The 21,950-nt window shown below is 39.0% G+C and overlaps 1 protein-coding gene across 15 annotated transcripts in view; it reads left to right on the top strand.

The window, feature by feature from the left end:
• MEF2A (myocyte enhancer factor 2A) overlaps nt 1-21,950 on the top strand; it is a 142,041-nt gene that overhangs the window by 7,728 nt on the left and 112,363 nt on the right. The window contains exon 1 of one of the 15 annotated variants that reach the window (XM_063448836.1): nt 17,612-17,694. The exons of the other annotated variants lie outside the window; for them this stretch is intronic. The gene's annotated coding sequence lies outside the window, so the exon portion shown is untranslated. Of the gene's footprint in view, nt 1-17,611; nt 17,695-21,950 lie in introns of those variants that run through there. 15 annotated transcript variants of the gene reach the window in all.

Here is a 21,950-nt window from a genome sequence, read left to right as displayed (position 1 = left end):
TTAGTAGTCTGTGGGTACCCAAATGTACCTTGCTTTCTTGGAAAACTAATCAGCATTTCTTGAGTTTGGTTACGGTAATTGATTGCTTTCTTTTTTCTTTTGACATTATTTTGGATTGTGTACAGTGCACAAAAATACTAGACTTTGACTTGAGTAACGGTTTGTAAGAATTATCAAGAACTCTTTCATTGAGAGTGTAAGGTAAACTGATGTGTTTATTTTTGGATTAGTTGCTATACTTGAGTTTCCACTTCCCAGAGAACCACATTAGCAAGTTTTATTTTATTTAATTTAAGCCAAAAATTTGGGGCTCTCTATAACCAGAAGTAACATTATATATCCTTGAGATACCCAAGATTGAATGAGAAAATAGTAGAAATGAAAGTCTGAAACAAGTTTATTTCCTGTTTTTACAAAAAAAAAAAGATTTTTACAGTTTCTTGCCTAGTGTTAATAAATTAAATTTTTCTTTCAGTTTGGGAATGTTATTACTATTGTGGCAACCTCAAAAAGTGGGGGGGAAAACATTCACACTAAATTAAGTAAACTCTCAAATATACAGCTATACAGTACTATATTTTGGGTACCGTAAAGTACATTTTAGAAACTAAATTTGCCCTTGTTACAAGAATCTGGAAATATTGCGTTTTTTTTTTGTGTTTTGTTTTTACAATTCTTTCAAAATTATGCACAGTTTTTGCAAATAACCACAGGCACACTTTTTTTTAGACTTCAACCCCAAATTTTTCTAAATTCACTTTCCAATGATCTGATATTTTCAACACAGCATTGTATGCCAAGGCAAAGTTTAGAATCTGAGTAAAACCATGTCTGAAAACACCAAAGCTCTGTTTTATCATGTTTGGGGCTCAGCAGCAAAGTGTTGGCTTTTGCTTAGTATAAACAATTCCTTTGTATGCACGAGTTATTAAAACTGTGGTGACATTGATAACTTTGGAATTTAGTAGATTTTCCAGGATAATAACATTATATAGTATGGGCATTGGAATAATAAATTGTTGCTTGTGTTTTTTTTGTTTTTTTTTAATTTATTATTTGTCATATCTGAATATGGTTACATTGCAATCACAGCAAACATAACCCTACTCATTTGATTTGATTCATTCTCATGTGTCCTTGTGTGACATGGAGAAAGGACACTAGCGTTTGAAAACAGTTGCTACTATAACAGCTAAAATAGGCTTCCTTGTTTTCTTTTTACTTGTGGGGGGAAAGAGTTTGTGACGGACCTTCTCGCACCCCGACCGGATGCCTCTGCCAATCGATGCTCCAAGTGTTCACCGAGGACTCTGTTACAAAGTCACAGACCAATAATACCAGTGATTACAGTGCATGACACTCCCATATTCAATACAAGAAACCTTGCCCTTTACTTAGGAGATAATTAAGTCAAATCAAATTGAGTCAAGTAAAAAACACACATATTTACAAAAACCCCCAAATACCTTAAAACACATAAAATCCCCACACAAGTTACATCCCCGATAGCCCTGATCTGGGTGACAAACATATCCAAAAATCACCCAGATCAGTTCAGGGGTTCAGGAATTTCCTGGAATTCATAGTTTTTACCGACCGCACGCATGGTCCCATGCCCAAAATGGTTCCATAGAATCGCGGCTAAGTGCCGCTAGGGGACCAACCAGGAACCGCGAAGTCTTCATGCTGAAAAAAGTTCCAGGGCATTCGCAGCTAAGTCCCCCTGAAGTGTATTCGCGGTTGGCCAGCAGGCTCCCCAAGCCTCTATGACGAGGTTCAGTTTGTCACAGAGTTATTGTAATTTATTTGTTAACTTTCCAATGCCACATAAAGCAAAATCAATAAAATAAAAACAAAACTTATCACTAAATGTTAAACAAATAAAATAACCTCTACTAACTCAAATTGATTTCAGTACTTTTAGCTATTTGCTTATTATTCATGATTTTAGTTGCTTGCATGTTTTTTTTTTTAAGTAGATGTGGGGAACCAGTAATCGTCTTCATATTAGAATACCTGGCACACGTCACACTACTTTAGTTTTATTTATTTTAGCCGGATGCTGTTAATAGTTGTAGCTGTCACAGACATAGTATCCAATGAATGAGTGAAATATAGCAACGATTCAAAATAAACACCCAAATAGATACGCTCACTGTACAATGCGCAACTATTTCTGGCCTTCATATTCCCTGGGTTACTTCTCCGTCAACACTTGCAAATCACACAAGTTCTCTTCGCTAGTGTTCCTGATTACGGCATGTAGCCTTTTCACCTTTTTTAAATGTTTCTTCTGGTTTGTCCATAGCCTTTTTGTTTTTTTCTTTCTTGGTTTTTTTTTTTTAATTGGTTCTTCCGTGTTTTATGTGCCTATTTTGAAGGCACCATTTATGTTTAGCATATTGAAATTTTTGCAAATGTGCATCCCCTACAAAAGCTTTAAGTGTGTAAATGTTTATGTTTAGCGTATGGTTTCTTTTTCTATCCTTCCTCCAGTACCAAAAACCACCAGAATCAATAATGTGTGGGTTCTGGAAGGTAATATGTAAAATAAAAAATGCTGGAGGCACCAAAAAAACTTGCGAAAGACAGTAAAATAAATCTATCATGCACATCTAAATATACCATGATCACGGATAGGCATGCAGGCATCAGAGATAAAGTGGCGGTAGGCATAAGTTGTGTCAGTGGTAGTCCTTTTTCTTTTATTTTTTCCCTCCTGTATGTCCTAGCCACATGTCGTCTTTTTTTTTCATTGAAATAAGGTTTCCCTTCTAATATGAATAGTTTTTTTAAGCCATAAAAAAATAAACTATATAAAGTTTTATGGTGTTTCTGGTATGTAGTAAAAAACAATCTGTAAAGGAATATGTTAGTGTTAAAATACATTCATTCATTTTTAGATTATATATGGTCCTTGTTTACCTTAGAAACATTGCAGACTCTATAGCTCATGCATAGCAATCACCACAATCCTCCAATCCAGATCAGGCAGAGAAGCACTAAATCTAGTTCTAATTCAAATCTGAATTTTCACTTGCAAAAAAATTGTTGAAATGGCATTTCATAATGAGTGTTCATATATATATATATATATATATATATATATATTTTTTTTTTTTTTTTTTACCACCATATGGCATTGGGCAACAAATAATTCCAAAGTATTTTTCAGTGTTTTCTCTTTTTAATGGCAACAAATATAACTATGGTATAGCCATTTTCACAAACGACTACATTCTTTTTATATGGTTGTGAATTCTGTGTGTGTGTGAATAGAAAATGTAAGTGCATTAAATACCGTATTTATCGGCGTATAACACTCACTTTTTCTCCCTGAAAATAGGGGGCAAATGATGTGTGCGTATTACACGCCGATATACATATTTTTTGCTCCATAAGACGCACTTTTTTTCACCTCAAAAGTGAGGGGAAATGTCTGTGCGTCTTATGGAGTGAATATGAAGGTTTACTTACCTGTCTTGAAGCGTGGGCCGGTGTTCAGCGCGCACCGCGGTACTGGAACTTCAATTTCAGGTTCCGGTTTCCGGCGGGACTGAAAGGAAGTGCGCACTCAGTGTGCACACTTCCTTTCAGTCCCGCCGGAAACCGGAACCTGAAATTTAAGTTCCTGTACCGCGGTGCGCGCTGTAAAGCCGGCCCACGCTTCAAGACAGGTAAGTATGGGACAAGGGGAGGGAAAGTGCACTTTGGGACACTATGGGAGGGGGGGGGACACTATGAGAGGGGGTGGAGAATACTATGGGATGAGGGGGGGAACACCATGGGAGGGGGTGGAAAATACTATTGGAGGGGGGAGAATACTATGGAAAGGGGGGGGAACACTATGGGATGAGGGTGGGAAACACTATGGGAGGGGGGGAAATTTCCTTCTTAAAATGAGGTGCGTGTTATACGCCGGGGCGTGTTATACGCCGATAAATACGGTATATCTATGTTTCACTGTTTCTTAGCCACATTAAATCAAGACACAATTTGAAGTAGCAGTGACCTTGATGAAGGTCAAAACTAGACTTTGCATAAACCATAGTCCTTCATAATTCTTGTATATTGTAGTGCAAGTAGTGTCATGGTAACAGCACGGTTCATTGGCAAATTCTAGAAATCCTACTTTATTCTTCATGATCTTAGCTCGCTGAGAACGTGCAGGAAGCATCCTTTCATTCATTGCTGCATTGTTTACGTCTGGTTTAATTATGGCTGTGATGCCATTTCTTGCGTTTGTGGTACACACCTGCGGTTCTCATATTAGATTACCGTATATACTCGAGTATAAGCCGAGTTTTTCAGCCCATTTTTTGGGCTGAAAAACCCCAACTCGGCTTATACTCGAGTCATAGTCTGTATTATGGCAATTTGCATTGCCATAATACAGACCGGGGGAGAGGGGGGCTGGCAGAGCTGTAACTTACCTGTTCTGCAGCTCCTGTCAGCTCTCTCCTCCTCCGCGCCGTCCGTTCAGCACCTCGGTCAGCTCCCAGTGTAAGTCTCGCGAGAGCCACTTACAGTGTGAGCTGATAGAAGGAGCTGCACAGACCGCGCGGAGGAGGAGAGAGCTGACAGGAGCTGCAGAACAGGTAAGTTACAGCTCTGCCAGCCCCCCTCTCCCCCCCCACTGAACTGCCACTGGACCACCAGGGAAGGAGAGCCCCCCTCCCTGCCATGTATCAAGCAGGGAGGGGGGACGAAAAATAAATATAAATAAAATAAGAAATAATAATTAAAAAAAAAATAATAATAATAAAAAAAATAATAATAAAAAAAAAGGGGGTATAAGGACCACTGTGGGAGGGGGGGGGTATAAGGACCACTATGGGAGGGAGGGGGTGGGATAAGGACCACTATGGGAGGGAGGGGGGGTATAAGGACCGCTATGGGAGGGAGGGGGGGGATAAGGACCACTATGGGAGGGAGGGGGGGATAAGGACCGCTATGGGAGGGAGGGGGGGGGATAAGGACCGCTATGGGAGGGAGGGGGGGATAAGGACCACTATGGGAGGGAGGGGGGGGATAAGGACCGCTATGGGAGGGAGGGGGGGATAAGGACCACTAGGGGAGGGGAGGGGGAAGTAAGGACCACTAGGGGAGGGGAGGGGGAAGTAAGGACCACTAGGGGAGGGGTGAGTCAGGACCACTGGGGGAGGGGGGTGAAGGAACACGGGGGTGGGGAGGTAAGGACCACTGAGGGAGGAGGAGGGGAGGTCAGGACATATGGGGGGGGGGCAAATATCCTTGCACCGGCCCTGCACACACTGCATTCATACACACACTGCACTCATACACACACTGCACTCACACACACTGCATTCATACACACACACACTGCACTCATACACACACTGCACTCATACACACACGCTGCACTCATACACACACGCTGCACTCATACACACACACGCTGCACTCATACACACACACGCTGCACTCATACGCACACACTGCATTCATTATACACACACTGTAAATAAATATTCAATTAATATATTTTTTTTAGGATCTAATTTTATTTAGAAATTTACCAGTAGCTGCTGCATTTCCCACCCTAGTCTTATACTCGAGTCAATAAGTTTTCCCAGTTTTTTGGGGAAAAATTAGGGGCCTCGGCTTATATTCGGGTCGGCTTATACTCGAGTATATACGGTAAATCACCTGCTACGATTCAGTACTCAGTTTCTCAAATTCTGGTCATGCGTGCCATTGCACCTGCAGAAGGGTACGTTACAATCACACGCTGTAGTGTGGTTTGAAGTTGTTAATTCCTGTTTCGTCTTTTACTCTTATCTTTACCAGAATAGTTTTAAAGATCTCTTTCAAAGACATTCTTTCCAGTAAAGTGACACTGACACTAAAGGTCTCATGAAACATTTTCTAATTCTGTGAGATATTTTACAACAAAGGTGAAGTTATAGAAAAAGCAGAATTGTAATACTTGTCTATAAAACACACTTTTCTGCGTCATCATTCTTGAACACAGTGGCTAACAATATTTTTGCGTACAACGTAAGGACTCTTGGGAGTTTAATTGAAAAGAAGTGAATAATTTATGTACAGTATGTTTATGCTTTGTAGGTCAACTTTTCCTATTTCAAGAATAACAGAAGAATATTCATTTTAAAGGAACACTTAACTGCCCAAATCCCCCAAAAATTATTAAAATCAAAGCTGCAGATATCTTGTCTGAACTATGAAACTGTCATTTGTGAAGTTTTTGCTTTGTTGTTTTTTGTTTGTTTGTTCTTTGCAAAGAACTCCCCGAAGTGTCATGTCAACTTATATATTGATTCCCAGGAGGATTGGCTTAAATTAGATATATGAATAATATCTAAACCATTGGCTAGTTTCTAATCATTAGAAAATTGATTGACCGCTTACCCTAGGAGTGCACCAAGGGGACTACTGCCACCACAACCACTACATTGTGCACTTAAAAGGGTTACTAAGCAACATAACTTGTTCCTTGTAGAAGTAATGGTGAAGAGGAATGCCCTAAGGCAGCCCCTTTTCAGTCCTTTAGAACTGCAGCAATTTTGGGAAAGGAAAAAAAAAAGACTGCAGTAATAAGCCTGCTTTCTCACTCCGATAGTTCACAGAGTGGAGGCATGTTTCCCTCTGCCAATACGTACATCTCTAGAGGCTGTAACCTGGATTTTCTGGGGGTTGTAAGTCAGCTGTCAGACTCATCCTTTAAAAGCTGCCACCTGAACTTCAAATCCCACTAAAATTACTATTATGCATCACCTGCATGTCTCAAGTTGAAAAATCCTCCTTGGTCACAGAAACCCAAGGAATCATGATTCCACAACTATCCATGAGTTCCCAGCTTGATATGCACAATTTCTCAAGTTGAGGTACCCAAGGAGGTCTTCTCAAAGTTCATATTCAGGCATGCAGGTGATGCATAGAAGTCATTTTTCTATTTGCACTGTGAAGAGTGTTATCATATAATATAATGTAGAATAATGACATGGAGCCCCAGTCATTTTATGCACATTTTTCGAAATTGCTCTTTCTGGATATTTATTGTGTAGTCCTCAAGCTTTAGCTACAGTCCAAATGAATGTGATTAATGGTCTGTCTGTAAGTTCAAGTCAAAGCTAAATTCCTTCAACACAACTCCCACAATGCTTTGCCAGCTGGGGATCTACCATTTTCACAACCTAGCATGGTTGTATTTGTGAGCAGGATGTATTATATCCTAAACATTTAGATTTACACTTGTATTTTCACGTAGGGAAAACCTTTAACCAATGTGCACAGCTTTCTGCAAAGCATGTTCACACTTACATGGAATTCCAGTAATTGTGTATATCCAGTTTTTATTCTTCTAGGAGCGTTACAATATTTTTATTTTAATAGATGGCTGCAAGTGCTATATTGAATTTAAGAGCCACAATGGATATATCCATAGGGGTAATACAAAACTGCATAAAGTAGCTTGGAGCAATAAGAAGAGTCACAAAAGAATTGTGACTATACACCTCCTGGAGTTATATTGATAGACCGAGACTGATCCTGCAACACACACATCTTCGCAAATTATTATTCAGTTTTATTTACATTTGTCCACCCAGTCCCCCTACCTTTGGGTAGTCCACCCAGTCTCCCTGCCCTTAGGATTTCCCTGGTGTCCAGTGGGGCTGCTTTGATAATCTTCTTGCTCTGCTTCCTAGAGTGCTGTTTAGTGATGCCAGAGCCAGAGTGACGTCATCACTGGAGGGCGAGGTATTTGTTGAGCCCTGCTAATGACAATAGTACACTAGCGGGCTCCCATCAGAGCCTGCTAGGAGCATATATTGGAAAACTCTTCCCACAATGCCCATACTTTTTGAAAAGATTTAATCCAACCTGTGTTGTCAGTTTTACCATGAGATAATGTTCTTTTAATTTGGCTATCATGTTTTCTATTGCAAGGGGTTTATCTTTTGGCCAATGCTAGGTAAGGGCTCTCCAGGCTGCCAGCATTATTCTATTCAATAATATACTGAATAGATTGCTCTAGAGAGCAAATGTACCAAATAATCCAAGGGGATGGGTCTGTTCAACATACGAGAGGCTAGTTGGGGGACCACCTCCCAGAAGGGGATTGCCGTATATACTCGAGTATAAGACGAGTTTTTCGGCACATTTTTTGTGCTGAAAAAGCACCACTCGTCTTATACTTGAGTCAAGGTCTGTATTATGGCAACTTACATTACCATAATAGAGACTCATTACAAGCCCGGCGGTCCTGTTGGGGGCTGGCAGCGTGCTGTTACTTACCTTTACAGCAGCTCCCTTCACCTCCGTGCAGCTCCCCTGTCAGCTCCGTTCTGCTCACAGTGTAAGTCTCGCGACACCCGCGGCCATCAGAGCGTTGCCACAGGTTACCGTGGCAACGCTCCGCGCGGCACGCAGACCGCGAGACTTACACTGTGAGCAGAACGGAGCTGACAAGGGAGCTGCACGGAGGTGAAGGGAGCTGAAAGGAGCTGCTGTAAAGGACAATTAACAGCTCGCTGACAGCCCCCCCACTGCACAGCCCATCCACTGGACCACCAGGGAATGTTACAGCTCCCCTCCCTGGCCAAGCAACAAGCACGGAGGGGGGACAAAAAAATCATTAAATATTAAAATAATTGAAATAATAAATAGTAAAAAAAATTAAAATAATTAATTATAATAATATAAAAAAATTAAAATGATAAAAATGCCCTCCCTCCACCCAGTTTACACACACTACACAAATAGAGTGTGTGTATATAATGCGGAGTGTGTGTTTGTATGAATGCAGTGTGTTTATATAATGCACACACTGCATTATATATACACACACACTCATACAAAGACACACTCTGCATTATATACACACACACTGCATTCATACAAAATACACTGCATTCATATGCATACACTGCATTCATTATATACACACATTCTGCATTCATTATATACACACACTACACACAAAGACACAAACACACACACTGTAAATACATATTCAATTAATGTAATTTTATTGGGATCTAATTTTATTTAGAAATGTACCAGTAGCTGCTGCATTTCTCACCCTAGTCTTATACTGGAGTCAATAAGTTTTCCCATATTTCTTGTGGTAAAATTAGGGGCCTCGACTTATATTTGGGTTGTCTTATACTCAAGCATATACGGTACATTAGGACACGTCCACAACACGTGGAGATATGTACCTCTGTGACCACCTGTGTAGTATACCAGCGAAATAGTGTCTTAAATGCTTGTTCTTGTAGTGTTATACATATGGATGATTTGGAATTTGCTTCCCGAATCTCATCCCATGAGATCCTAATATCTCCACGAATAATTTTTTACATAGATCGATGTATTTATGTTTTCCCCATGTGTCTGATTTCGTACATGAAAGGGTGCATAAAAAATGGTCTGTCCTCTTTAAGGTATTTCGGTAAGGCAAAGTTTTTCAAAGGTGATGGAATGGGTGGTGGCAACTCTTTTTTTTAATGTCTAAATTTCTTTCAAGTACACATGTCAGAGGTATAACACGTTAAAATAAGCGTCAACATCAATACAAAGGAGATCCAGAGGAAATATCTCTTAATTGAATGTATTTGAAGTAATCCCATGTGATCCCTCCATTTTTAAAAAAAAAAATTTTTTTAGCTCTGTGAACATGATGAAGTTTCCGTCTGCAGAGGAGAGGGTTGTTAAATTATGTTTACCTACAAAAGTATCCCAAATGGAGTTTAATATTGCTAGGCACTTAGTTCTCAATGTCTCTCTATGGGTTCGTGGGATCCAAATAAAAAAAAAAGAGAGGTCAGCTCCCCTAAAAAGGGATTCTGAGACCCATCTCCTCTGCTCTGGAGGCGAGTGCTATTTCACCACTTCGGCCAACTGGGCTGATAAGTAGTATATGAAGTTAAGTAAATCACTTTTGGAATCGAGAGGAATTGAAATAAAAACAGGATCCTGGGGAGAATATACATTTTTATTACGTGAAATCACAATATTTTGATGCTCAAATGTGTTCCTTCATAATGGAGTCCACATAATTAAAACCAAAATATAGTATGTTAAATAAAACATTCTATTTACATTGTTTAAATGGTGAGAATACAAAAAAAGTAGTTTAGGGCTATATACAGACTTAGACTTGCCATAGGACACCATGCATATCACCTAAGCATATGTATGGTTTTGTTGATTGGTACATTTTTAGGCTTGGCTAGTAAATTCAATCTTGAAATATTTACTGCCCACTTTAACTAAAGTGTTAAAGTAGGCAGTAAATTCTAATTTTTAACCTTCCAGTAAATAGTGTTGCCTTGTGTTTACTTGCTGCACTGAAAGTTTAAACATTTACAAATCTAAAGCACGTAGAAATGTGTGTGTCATTAATACTGGCACCATAATTAATAAGGTATAAAGAAATACATGTGCCACATATTCTGTGGTAACGCAATTTAGTCATTGTGAATTATTACCACTAATTGAATTCAATCAGGAACTCTTGATGATGTCTTTGTTTTGAGGTAGTCTTTTATCTGGGTTTTTTTTTTAAAATCTTTGTTAAACCCGCATGTCTGCATGTATTATCATTTCTTGTAAAGAGTGGTTCATGGTAATTATTTAACAGTTTGTCGGTCCACTTCATTTCTTTTTCCTCTGCTTTCAATCTGTGTATTAAAAGTGAAACCAAAACACATTTAAGATTTGTGTGGCTTTTGAGATTGAAAGAGAATTTACCCCTTCTGGGGCCGCTCTTGTAAACTGTAATAAATTGTTTAGAATGCTCATGTAAGATTCTTGTAACCAGCCTTTAACCCCTTAAGGACACATGACATGTGTGACATGTCATAATTCCCTTTTATTCCAGAAGTTTGGTCCTTAACGGGTTAAAGCCTCCATATGCCAGCCCACAAACAGGATCCAAGACACAGAAATCTCTGCTGGCAGTAGTGACCACCTCCTTTTTATCTGCCTTGACTTAAAATTTGCCATATCCTGGTTCACACATGGTTGAGAATATAATGTGTTTAAATCTGTTATGGACTCACCTTGGACTAAATGTATTGCTGTTAAAGTAAATCATTGGGAAGAAAAGTGGTTAAAAGGTTTCTGGTAACGACTTAGTATTGTGTAAAATTCTACAAAATCTACATTATATATATCCTTTTGTGTGTGAGAAAGATGTGGAAAAAAAAACAGGAGTGTGTTAGCTATTGGATTAGTGAAAAACTACCACATTAATTCAAATGTATTCATTCCAACTCAGTCATAACATATATTATTAGCTAAAGTATGGACTGCTTTGAGATATATATATATATACCGTATTTATTCGAGTATAACGCGCAAAATTTTGTACCGATTTTTAATAGAAAATTAGGGGTGCGCGTTATACTCGAATAAATATTAGCCCAGCAGAAGAGGGAGGGAGTGGGTGCTCCGATAATACCTCCCAGGACCGCCGGGCTCATTACAAGCCTGGCGGTCCTGGGGGGCGGGCAGCAAGCGTTTACTCACCTCCCTGCAGCTCCTTCAGCTCCCAGTGTAAATCTCGCGAGACCCGCGGCCAGCTCTGACGGCCGCGGGTCTCGCGAGATTTACACTGGTGAGCTGGAGGAGCTGCAGGGAGGTGAGTAAACGCTTGCTGCCCGCCCCCCCCATGTTGTAAGAATTACAATACCCTCGTGCATGTAATTCTTACAACATGTTACTCAATGCAATCTAGAGGCAGCTTGCTTAGTAATGCATAGTTATACAGGGGAACTAGAGGAAAGGATGTTTGTTTTATAGTTTGGATTTAACAAAACATTTAACATATATTCACACATGACACTTCTGAGAGTCATTTGGATTTGGCAAATGACAACTAATGATCTCTAGAGTTATTTATTCGAGTATAACGAGCACCCCTAATTTTCGATTAAAAATCGGTACAACATTTTATACCGATTTTTAATCGAAAATTAGGGGTGCGCGTTATACATGTGTGCGCATTATACTCGAATAAATACGGTATATATATATATATATATATATATATATGTATGTATAATGTATGTATGTGTGTGTTGCCAAAGTGATACTATGGAAATGTGAACAAGCTTGGGAACTAAAAACAAGAATGGAGGACTAAAACCAAAGCTAAAAATAATATGATTAAAGAAAGGGGGGTAAAAAAGAACAAAATAAACCAAAATTAAATGGTAATATCTAGTGAAAAGAGACCGGCATGCACAATTAAATCAGAAAACACGATTAAGGAAAATTAATCAGTATGGTGATAAAAATGTGGAAAGTTTGTGTGTATGTAAAAGAACAAAAAAGCAGATGAAAGTCTGACCAAAGTAAAAAATGTGTAAATGTGTACAAAGTGACCTAATGTGAAATACAACCGCAAGCAAAGAGAGCACACAATGTGAAAAGTGTGATTTAAAAATATTTATCATCAGCAAGTGTGACCACCTCCATAAAAACCAAAGTTTTAGCATTTTGCTGGTCTGAAACATTCAGGTGTGTGTTAACTTAATGTCAAGGAGGAAAGACATCAGCATTGATCTTAGAGAAACAATTGTTGCTGCCCATCATACTGGGAAGGGATACAAGGCCATTTCCAAAAATGTCAAGTCCATCATTCTACAGTGAGAAAGATTATTCAAAAGTGGAAAACGTTCAAGACATTTGCCAATTTTCCCATAAGTGGACGTCCCAGCAAATTCACCCCAAGGTCAAACCTTGCAATGCTCAGAGAAATTGCAACAAAAAAAAAGACTTGCCTATCACTCTATAGGCCTCAGCATGTTAAATGTTGAGGTTCATGACAGTACAATTAAAAAAAATACTGAACAAGTTGTTTGAAAGGGTTGCCAGGAGAGAGCTTCTTCTCTCTTAAAAAAACAAAACAAAAATGTAGCAGCACGACTCTTAAACTTGCATCTAAACTATGTCTTGTGGACAAACAAAAGACAACCAGCACATCTCAGGTTTGTAAGCTTGCTAAGACTTCTGAAACACTGTGTTTTGGACAAACGACCAAAGTGGAGATTTTGGGCCATAATGCACAGCACCACATTTGGCAAAAACCAAACATAGCACAAACACCCCATGACAACTGTCAAGCACGGTGGTGGCGCGATGATGATTTGGACTTGTTTTGTAGCCATAGGACCTGGGAACCTTGCAGTCATTAAGTTGATCATGAACTTCTCTGTATACCAAAGTATTCTAGTGTCAAATGTGATGCCATCTGTCCGACCGCTAAAGCTTGGCCGAAATTGGGTCATTCAGCAAGACAATGATCCCAAGCATACCAGCAAATCCACAACAGAATGGCTGAAAAAGAAATCAAAAGAATCAAAGTCCAGTCACTCTGAAAAGGCATTATTTAATACTGAAAAGCCTGCAGGGACAGGCTATAGACACCAGAACCACTAAGCTGTAGTGGTTCTGGTGACTATAGTGTTCTTTAAACATTGTATTTTTGTCATAGGGGGGACGGAGGAAGCTTTGTTCGTTAAAAAAACAAAACAAAAAACAGGCTCCTAAATTTTTTTTAGCTGGGTCTTAGATTCAAAGGAAATTTGTCAAGCCCTGGCGTATGTGAATAAAAGTGCCAGTTGTCAGGATATGTGGGTTTGGAGTCTTAAGGTATTCTTCTACTTTCGGATGAGGATATTTTGTCTTCCTTACTGCAGCACTGCAAATAAAATGCTGAACCTTGTCACTCCACCATGACAATTTAAATAAATCAAGGAATTCTAATCCCAGACAAGCCCGAGTTTTGTATGTTGTATACCAGACAAATGTAATTTGGTGTCGCCATTGACAATTCATTGTCGTCATTGTGACTTGTCTCATGTGCTCTTGGACTTTCTATAAATGTAAGTGTCAATGTGTATTGCCCTTACAAAAGCACAAAACAAAGGGAGCATATCCCGAAACATTTATGGTTTTTCTTGCTCTTCGGTAATAAATGTTGGCTTTCACTAGTAGAACTGCGGCATACACATATGCCATTTGCTTTTGTTCCTTCATTGTACATATTAATTGTACATGTGTAGATACAAAGCCAAGGTATATACAACAATTACTACAGTAAGAGGACTTGACACCTTTTTTGCATCACAATAGACATTAGACACCATGCTTTGAAACTAAGCCCTATATATAAGCCATAGTTTCATGCCATACCTTTTTTTTTATTTTTTTTTTTATTTTTTTTTTTATTTATTTTTTTACACAGTTGGCAGTCGGCTTAGAAGCCTGAAAAAAAGAAAAGAAAAAGGATAGGAAAAAAAATATATATGTATATATTGCATACGTTTTGGATTACCATACTCATATTCTCTGTCAGAATGGAAACATGTATGAACAAAGTATTCTAAGCTGTGTATGCACTCTCTCTGTGCAAGAGATTACCTTTCTTAAGAATTGACTGTATGTGGAACTAGACCTTGTGTTCCCAAATATACAACACAAAGACGACTTCCGATCCCTGATCACACACAGCATGTGCATTATGTTTGATGAGCATTAAGCTGTAGAGTTTTAACCAAAACCACACATCATGGCAAGATGTGATCAGCTCCATGGAAACATTAGTCAATCATGTCTTTAGAACCCGATCATTTGCATCACAGACTGACAGCCAGTTTTGAAGCTTATTGGTATGTGCTGTAACGAACTGTGTCCAGTTGCAAGGTGCAGTGTGCCTAGACGCATTGTATTGCATTGCATACTGTTTGCCAAATCGACTAATAACTTTCTATTAAACTATAAAATATGAGCATATAAGTGAAGCAGAAACTGCACGCAGGCCCCAGGGCACATTTGTTGCAAAGTATTTATTTAAAACAGTCTTGCATGTTTGGACAAAGTTTGAGACATTTAAAACAGATGATTACGCTGTAGAACATTTATTGCTCTTTCTGGTGTTTACACTCTAGCACTGATTTTAAAAAGAATTTAGTATAAAGTTAACAAGAAAGCAATTTAGTTAGCTTTCCTGTTGGTTGTGTGTTTATGCCACGTCCATTGGTGACCATGATGTCCTTATGGAGTTATTGAGAACAATTGCCAGCTGTTTGTCATGAACTGTGTTGTAACAGTATGGGGTAGGTTAACATGAAGAAGCTCCAGTATGTTCCAATGAAGCAGCTGACCTTTTATGTCTTTTAGCATGCTACTTTCCCCATGTGTGTTAAGCACCTGGATTGCATTGGAGGCTGTCTTTATCGTTATGACTCTGAAGCATAGTGATTCTTACAAGAAGTTATATAAAACAGAGAGCTTCCTGTTACTCTAAAGTACATTTGTAAACTGGAGAATATATACACAAAACAAAATAAATGTCTGTACATTTAGGTTCTAAGGTACTTTATTTAGATCTGTTATGTGTTGACTAGGGATCGACCGATATTGATTTTTTTTTTTTTTAGAGCCGATAACGATAATCTGTGAACTTTCAGGCCGATAGCCGATTACTTACCGATAGCGATATTCTGTACATTTACCATTTAAAGAAAATAAACTACGGTATTTCTACACAAATCTACTGTTAACTGAACCCGTGGTAATGCTCTGACGGCAGGGAGCTGCTGGGAAGGTAAGAAAGAGTGTGGTAGGCCCCCCAGGACCCTGATGGCGGCCTTGGTCTGCATTATCGGCAATATCTGTATCTTTATTGGCCGATACTGATATTGCTGAAAATACAGAATATCGGCCGATAATCGGTTGATCCCTAGTGCTGACTATTATGTCTGTAGTACCTCAACAGTATGTTGTAGTGTACCTGGTTCCTTGATAGATGGGCCTTCCAGTTAAGCTCTTGTGCATTGGCAGAGGGGCTTCCCAGCTATCCTTTGGTGCCTCAGGTTCCTTGTACAGTGTCTTTACACCTTAAATGTATTTTAAAATAAATGTCACTTTCACAGACATCTGTTTGGGCCAAATATACTGCCTGTTCATTTGAATTGCATGTTAGAAGCGCAATATATCACGTGGCAATAAACAAAAATAGATGACTGTTTTTGCCCATTGTAGCTTTACTGTTGGGTCCTCTGTGATTCCCGACTCCTGCTTATCTTTTGAAATGTCATATATTACACATACTCGTATGTAAAAGTTTGGGGTATGCAATTGGATGCCTTTTATGCACGGTTTGTCGAGATGCTGCTTGTGAGGTTGTTTGAGTGTGTGGATTTTGCTTGTGTGGTTGTGTATGGATAGTGCTATTTTCAGTGTAGTATGTGTAATGAGCATGTAAATAAGGGCTGTAGTATGTGTGTTAATAGGATAGTGGCTGTTGTGTTTATTTATTTTATGCAAAACCTGGATATATTCTATCAGACCTAGTAATAGTAGAGTGCAATACATACATTTGCATTAAAAGATAGACTTTAGGCACCAAGACCTCTTAATTTAAATTACCGTAAGTGATCTGGGTGCCATATCCCTGTAGTTTTAACTCTGCAGTATAAAAGAATAGCAATGTTTAAATTCCTCTAGTGGTTGTCAGTATGAGACGCTTCTGACGAAATAGCAATGTATGCGCACTAGCATCCTATTGCTTTTCTCTGGGAAAGCATTGGACTGGCTGAGATAATCAGTCTTAATGATCTCACTCTTCCGAAGGGCACTATAGTGTTAGGAATACACATTTGTATTTATTAATACTATATTTATTGACTATGCATAAATGTTGCCCAAATATGTGGAATGCACATTCAGAAAAGGTCCATCCTGGACTGACATGTCTTTTCACTTGTCTTACAAAAAAACAAAATCTAAATAGTGTACATACAGTTCATATGAAGGCAGGAGATTAATAGTATGGGAAGTAACCTCTGAATTATTATTCAGCTATCGAAAAATTACAATCCAATACGACCCAGTGCAAAATGCCTGTCACAGTAGCTTATAGATTTAATTCAGTTTGAATGAATGTATAGGTTTTAGTTTATTATAATTAACGAAAAGTATGGTTGGTAATTTAAAGTTTTAAAACTACACAAATGAAAGAAAGTAATAATCAGATATTCTGTTGTTACATAGTAACATTGGAGCATGTATTATGTCAGCAACAGCAGCATGTTAAATAATGTCATCTGAACTAGTTTACCTTTAATGTAAATTATTCGATGCTGGGCTGTAACCAAAACATTACAACAAATTCCTATTTAAATATTTCACTACAGATAATTATAAAACATTTTACTAGTTTCTAAATTAACCTTTTAAATACATTATCTCAATAAAAATATATTTTTTTTATTGATTACATTTCACAGTTTTTGTCACGTTTTTATTTAAAAAAGAAAATGTAAGTGCAGCCTAAACCTGAGTGTTTAGGGCCAGTGGCCTCATGTGTGACTTCCTATGTCCAAGCCACATCTTTGCTGATGCAGGTGAAATGAAAGACCTAGGCCTGTGCTATCTCAGCTGTTACAGGTCAACCATCAATATTCATTACTTCAGCTGCCATTGCTCTTCAAATAAGAATTGGAGAGAGGAAAGAAAGGACTCTAAGCCTGCGACACTCTCTCTCCTCCCTGTGAGATAGGTTGACAACAGTTGGATGTCACTGGAGGCCGACATCTACACAGATCTGTGTCTCTCATTAGTTCCCTTGTCGACAAGCAACTTGGATGTTCTCTCTTATGAAAGCTGGCGAGGTTTGCCTTTCTATAGCAATCTGTATGTATTGTTGATTTACTTAAACTTCATTGCTTGATGTTGTAGTTCATCTCACTTGCTAAACACATTTCTTGTGTTAAAACTTTGTAAGATTGATGACTGCAGGCTTTCCCTAATTTCCCTAAGTAGTATCACCACAGTTGTGCTGCAATCAGGATTGCTGTGTATGAAGGTTTACGTTGTCTGATTGCATAGTGCTTTTGTGGCATGCATTTAGTTTGTGGAGTTTTGGGTTGATGTGTCGTATCTTTTGTAAATGTAACTCCCAAGGCTACATTGGCCGGGTGACCATAGGAATTGGATCCAATTTCTTCTTATTGTGTGTATCTTTATTTTAAGGAAATGCTGTTATTCAGGAAAGCTTATTTCATCACAGTTTTTGTTTATTTTTGTAACAACTCTGCAGTAGCCAGTCCATGTGGAATTTAATATTTAACAGTCTATAACTGTGATGGATTTTTTTTCTACAATTTGGTTAAGAATTTATTTTATGAGCTTGACATTAAAGGGATACTGTAGGCACCACCCAGACCACTTCAGCTTATTGGAGTGGTTTGGGTACAAACTCCCATCACCCTTAACCCTGCAGTGTTAATTATTGCAGTTGTTATAAACTGCAATAATTACCTCTGAGGGTTAACTCCTCCTCTATCAGACAGCCACTAGAGGGACTTCCTGAATTGAAACAGACTTTTGGTCCGTTATCTGACACTGGACATCCTCACGCTCCAGCAGATTTTAAATAATGCTTTCCAATGGGGATATCCTAATGCGAGTGCGGGCGTACGCCGGTGGGGGAGTAGCGTGGGCAGAGCTGAGCGAGCGCAGAGGGACATCGGCGCTAGACCCAGGCAAGTGACTGAAGGGGTTATTATCCCCTTCAGCGCCGCGAGAGGGGGCCTTGACAAAGGGGAAATCTATAGTGCCAGGAAAACTAGTTAATTTTCCTGGCGCTATAGTTTCCCTTTAAGCAATGTAAAGAGATCTATGTCTTTGTAGCAGGTAAATAAAAATGGACAAACATAATTTAATAACATTGAAGGCTGCTGGTGTAGACATGTTGGCTCATCCTAAGGCTTAACAATTATTATTAATGTGATGGCTAGATGCTCTATTTTCCTAATTGGAGTGTAGACTAAATAGAAGTTTTTCTTCATCTTCCCAACTTACTCCCTTGCTGCTGCCCCCTATTTTTTGTTTTATTAAGTGCACTTGCACTGAAAGGGTTATCCTGATTAAAATGTCAATAAAGGAATTTGGACGAAAACATTCAAAAAGTATCTGTCCGATGTACAGTATATAACCTGAAAACCTGGTAACTTTGGCTGTTCTTATCTTGCGTTTCCTGAGTTAAAGCTCTCCCATTGCCAAAAGCGACAGTTTTTCGTTTTTATAAGTATTACGCCAGTGTTGGAAGAATGTTCTTATTTTTTTTTTCTTCAAAAAGTATGAAAGGCTACTTTCTATGTATATATTTTTTTTTTACAAACAGCCAAAATCAACTTTCTGCAAGATGGTGGTGGAATTGAAACGGTGGGAGGGGAGGCACAGCACTTGCAAAACTCATCCGATTTTAAGAATTCCGCTGTAATATTGCATTGTCTGTAATCACTGCAAGTATGAAAAAGCTAGATAATATGATAAGTTATAACTTGCAAAGTATATAAATCCTTTGAGTGCAACTCTCTGCCATGCAGCGGGTTTAAACCGTTTTGCTAAAGAAGTTCTGTTGTTTAGGGCTATAAATATACACAGCATAATGTCTGTGGTTTAATTGGCCTTTCACAGCCACTCAATATAATACAAGACATTGGCAGAATGATGTGGCACAAACTATTGATTATCATTTACAGAAAGTGGTCATCGGAAAAAGTCACATTCATCACATCATTTGTTCATTGGAATGTATCATTTTCTGAAACAAAATTAAATGGCAATGTTTGCATATTATTAATTGCTTATACCAGCATATTATTGTATGAATTATCTGCATGGAGACACTGAACTTTCCCCATAGACCATAGACATGCATTGATTCAATACATCTCTTTGAGGAGATGCTGATTGGCCAGGGTTGTGTTTGGCTCTGACTCTGATCTGCCTCTTTGACCGTCTCAGCCAATCCTATGGGAAAGCATTGTGATTGGCTCAGAACAACACTTCTGATGATGTCAGCCAAGCTGGCAGATCAGGGGCAGAGCCAGCAGCTGCAGACTTTAACAAACTTAAGATTTTACTATATTTAGGGAGAGGGGGGTTAAATTGTGGTTTTAACACTATAGGGTTAGGAATACATTTGTGTTCCTGACCCTATAGAGAGGTCCTTTAATGTTCCAACTGCAAGTAAAGACACAATGCGTTATTACTATAACCATTGAATTTTGCACTTGTGTACCTATTCTCTTGGATATCTGAACACCTTATACTCACTTTTTTAAGATTATTAATTTTAGAGTTTTTCTTTGTCGGTATTTTACCGGCTTCGTATCCAATTGATTATATTGCCTGCTACAGCGTGTCTTATGTACTTGAAGCTTTAGTATTGTTTTATCAATACACTTTATTAAATCGAAATTGCTGCTGGTATAGTATACTCTCAGAAATGACTGGGTTCAGGATACGCCAAGCACCATGCACTGTGTAATAATTCCTCTTAGTAGACATGATCTAATCAGCCACTAGTTGTGTTAGCGTGAGGGCATGATTTCAGACCACTTCATCTGCATTAAGACAGCTGCACTAGGTACAAACAAGTCTACAGGACTTGATAAACCCTCTCTGTTTTGTCCAGTTGTTGGTGCTCTCACCACCAGATTGCTCAGCTGTCCAAACCTTTCCTTTCCTCATTGACACAGTGTTAATTCCATATTTTCAATTCATATTTTTTTCACTGCATCAAGCTATGTCACAAATCCCAACCATTAAAGGCCTATTCATTCTAATCTGTTGTTTGGTGACACTTTGTATGGATATTAGACATTTAACCCATTATACTGCAGTGGCATCTAAAACAAACCAGCGTCTAAAAATTAACACACATAGTGTCCTGTTTATACAACATTGGTAACTCTATACAGGTCTCATGTAGCTAAATGATTATGACATTCCGTTTTTCATTAGGTTGATTGTGAAGGGACATTCCAAGCACAGTAAGAACCTAGTTGCAGTTATTTCTCACCCCCTTAACCACAGATGCAACAGGAAGAGAAGCATTATACTTCATCATCTGCCTAATCACATATATGTATGGTGTGTGCACATTATACAGGTCTCCATTTTTTCCTGACAGGCTCTTTCTATGCTTTCTATTAAGGAGTCTGTGCTGCAGCCACGTGCATAAATATCAGCCCAATTAAGTCTAATAGTTATTTTCAGAAAACTTGAATGGCATAATCAGATGAAGGGAATCACCACCAAACAGGGCCGCCATCAGGGCATGACAACCATAACGGTTGTCATGGTCCTGGGGGGCCCGGACTACTCTGGCAGTCTGAGACCCACATTCCTTATATGCACATATATATATGTGCATGTTGAAAAAATATATATGTGCGGTTCGGGCCCACTGCTACCTGTACATTGCAGAGGGGGGCCCAGCAGCACACTCTGTCTTTCTTTCCAGATTCTCTCTGTCTAACTTTCCTGAGCCCTACGGCCATCAGAGCGCTGCCACGGGCTACCATGGCAACACTCCGCACAGCGCGCAGGCCAGTGTGCTGCTGGGCTCCCCTCCACCATGCCATCGGACCACCAGGGAATGTGATCTTCCCTCTCACTGGCCAGGTAACAAGCAGGGAGGAGGCAATAAAATAAAAATATACATAAATAAATGTAAAAAAAATGCCACTATACACACACTACATCCACTACACAAACACACACTGCATTCACTATACACACCTACATTCACTAAACACTGCATCTAATGCATACATTACACAAAACGTACATTCTGCATCCATGACACACATACTGCATCCACTACACACATTATATATCCACTATATACACAGCACAATCAGTACACACACTTCATCCTTGTGGGTGGACTCGGGACAGGCCCTATGGGTGGACTCTGGGTCGGGCCACCAGGGGCCCAGATCTTGAGCTGTGTGAGGGCCCCCAAAATTTCTGATGGCAGCCCTGCCACCAAGTGATGAATGTCTTCTGAACCATTGCTGGACAGGGGCTTAGGGAAAAAAAACTCAGCTCCCATTCAGTATCACAAGAACATGCATAATGGCTAAGCAACTTCC

Source organism: Pelobates fuscus, chromosome 3, assembly GCF_036172605.1.
Source record: "Pelobates fuscus isolate aPelFus1 chromosome 3, aPelFus1.pri, whole genome shotgun sequence".
In the NCBI taxonomy this organism is placed as follows: Eukaryota; Metazoa; Chordata; class Amphibia; order Anura; family Pelobatidae; genus Pelobates; species Pelobates fuscus.
Note: the sequence above shows the minus strand (reverse complement) of the source record. Positions and strands in the feature narration are given on the sequence as shown.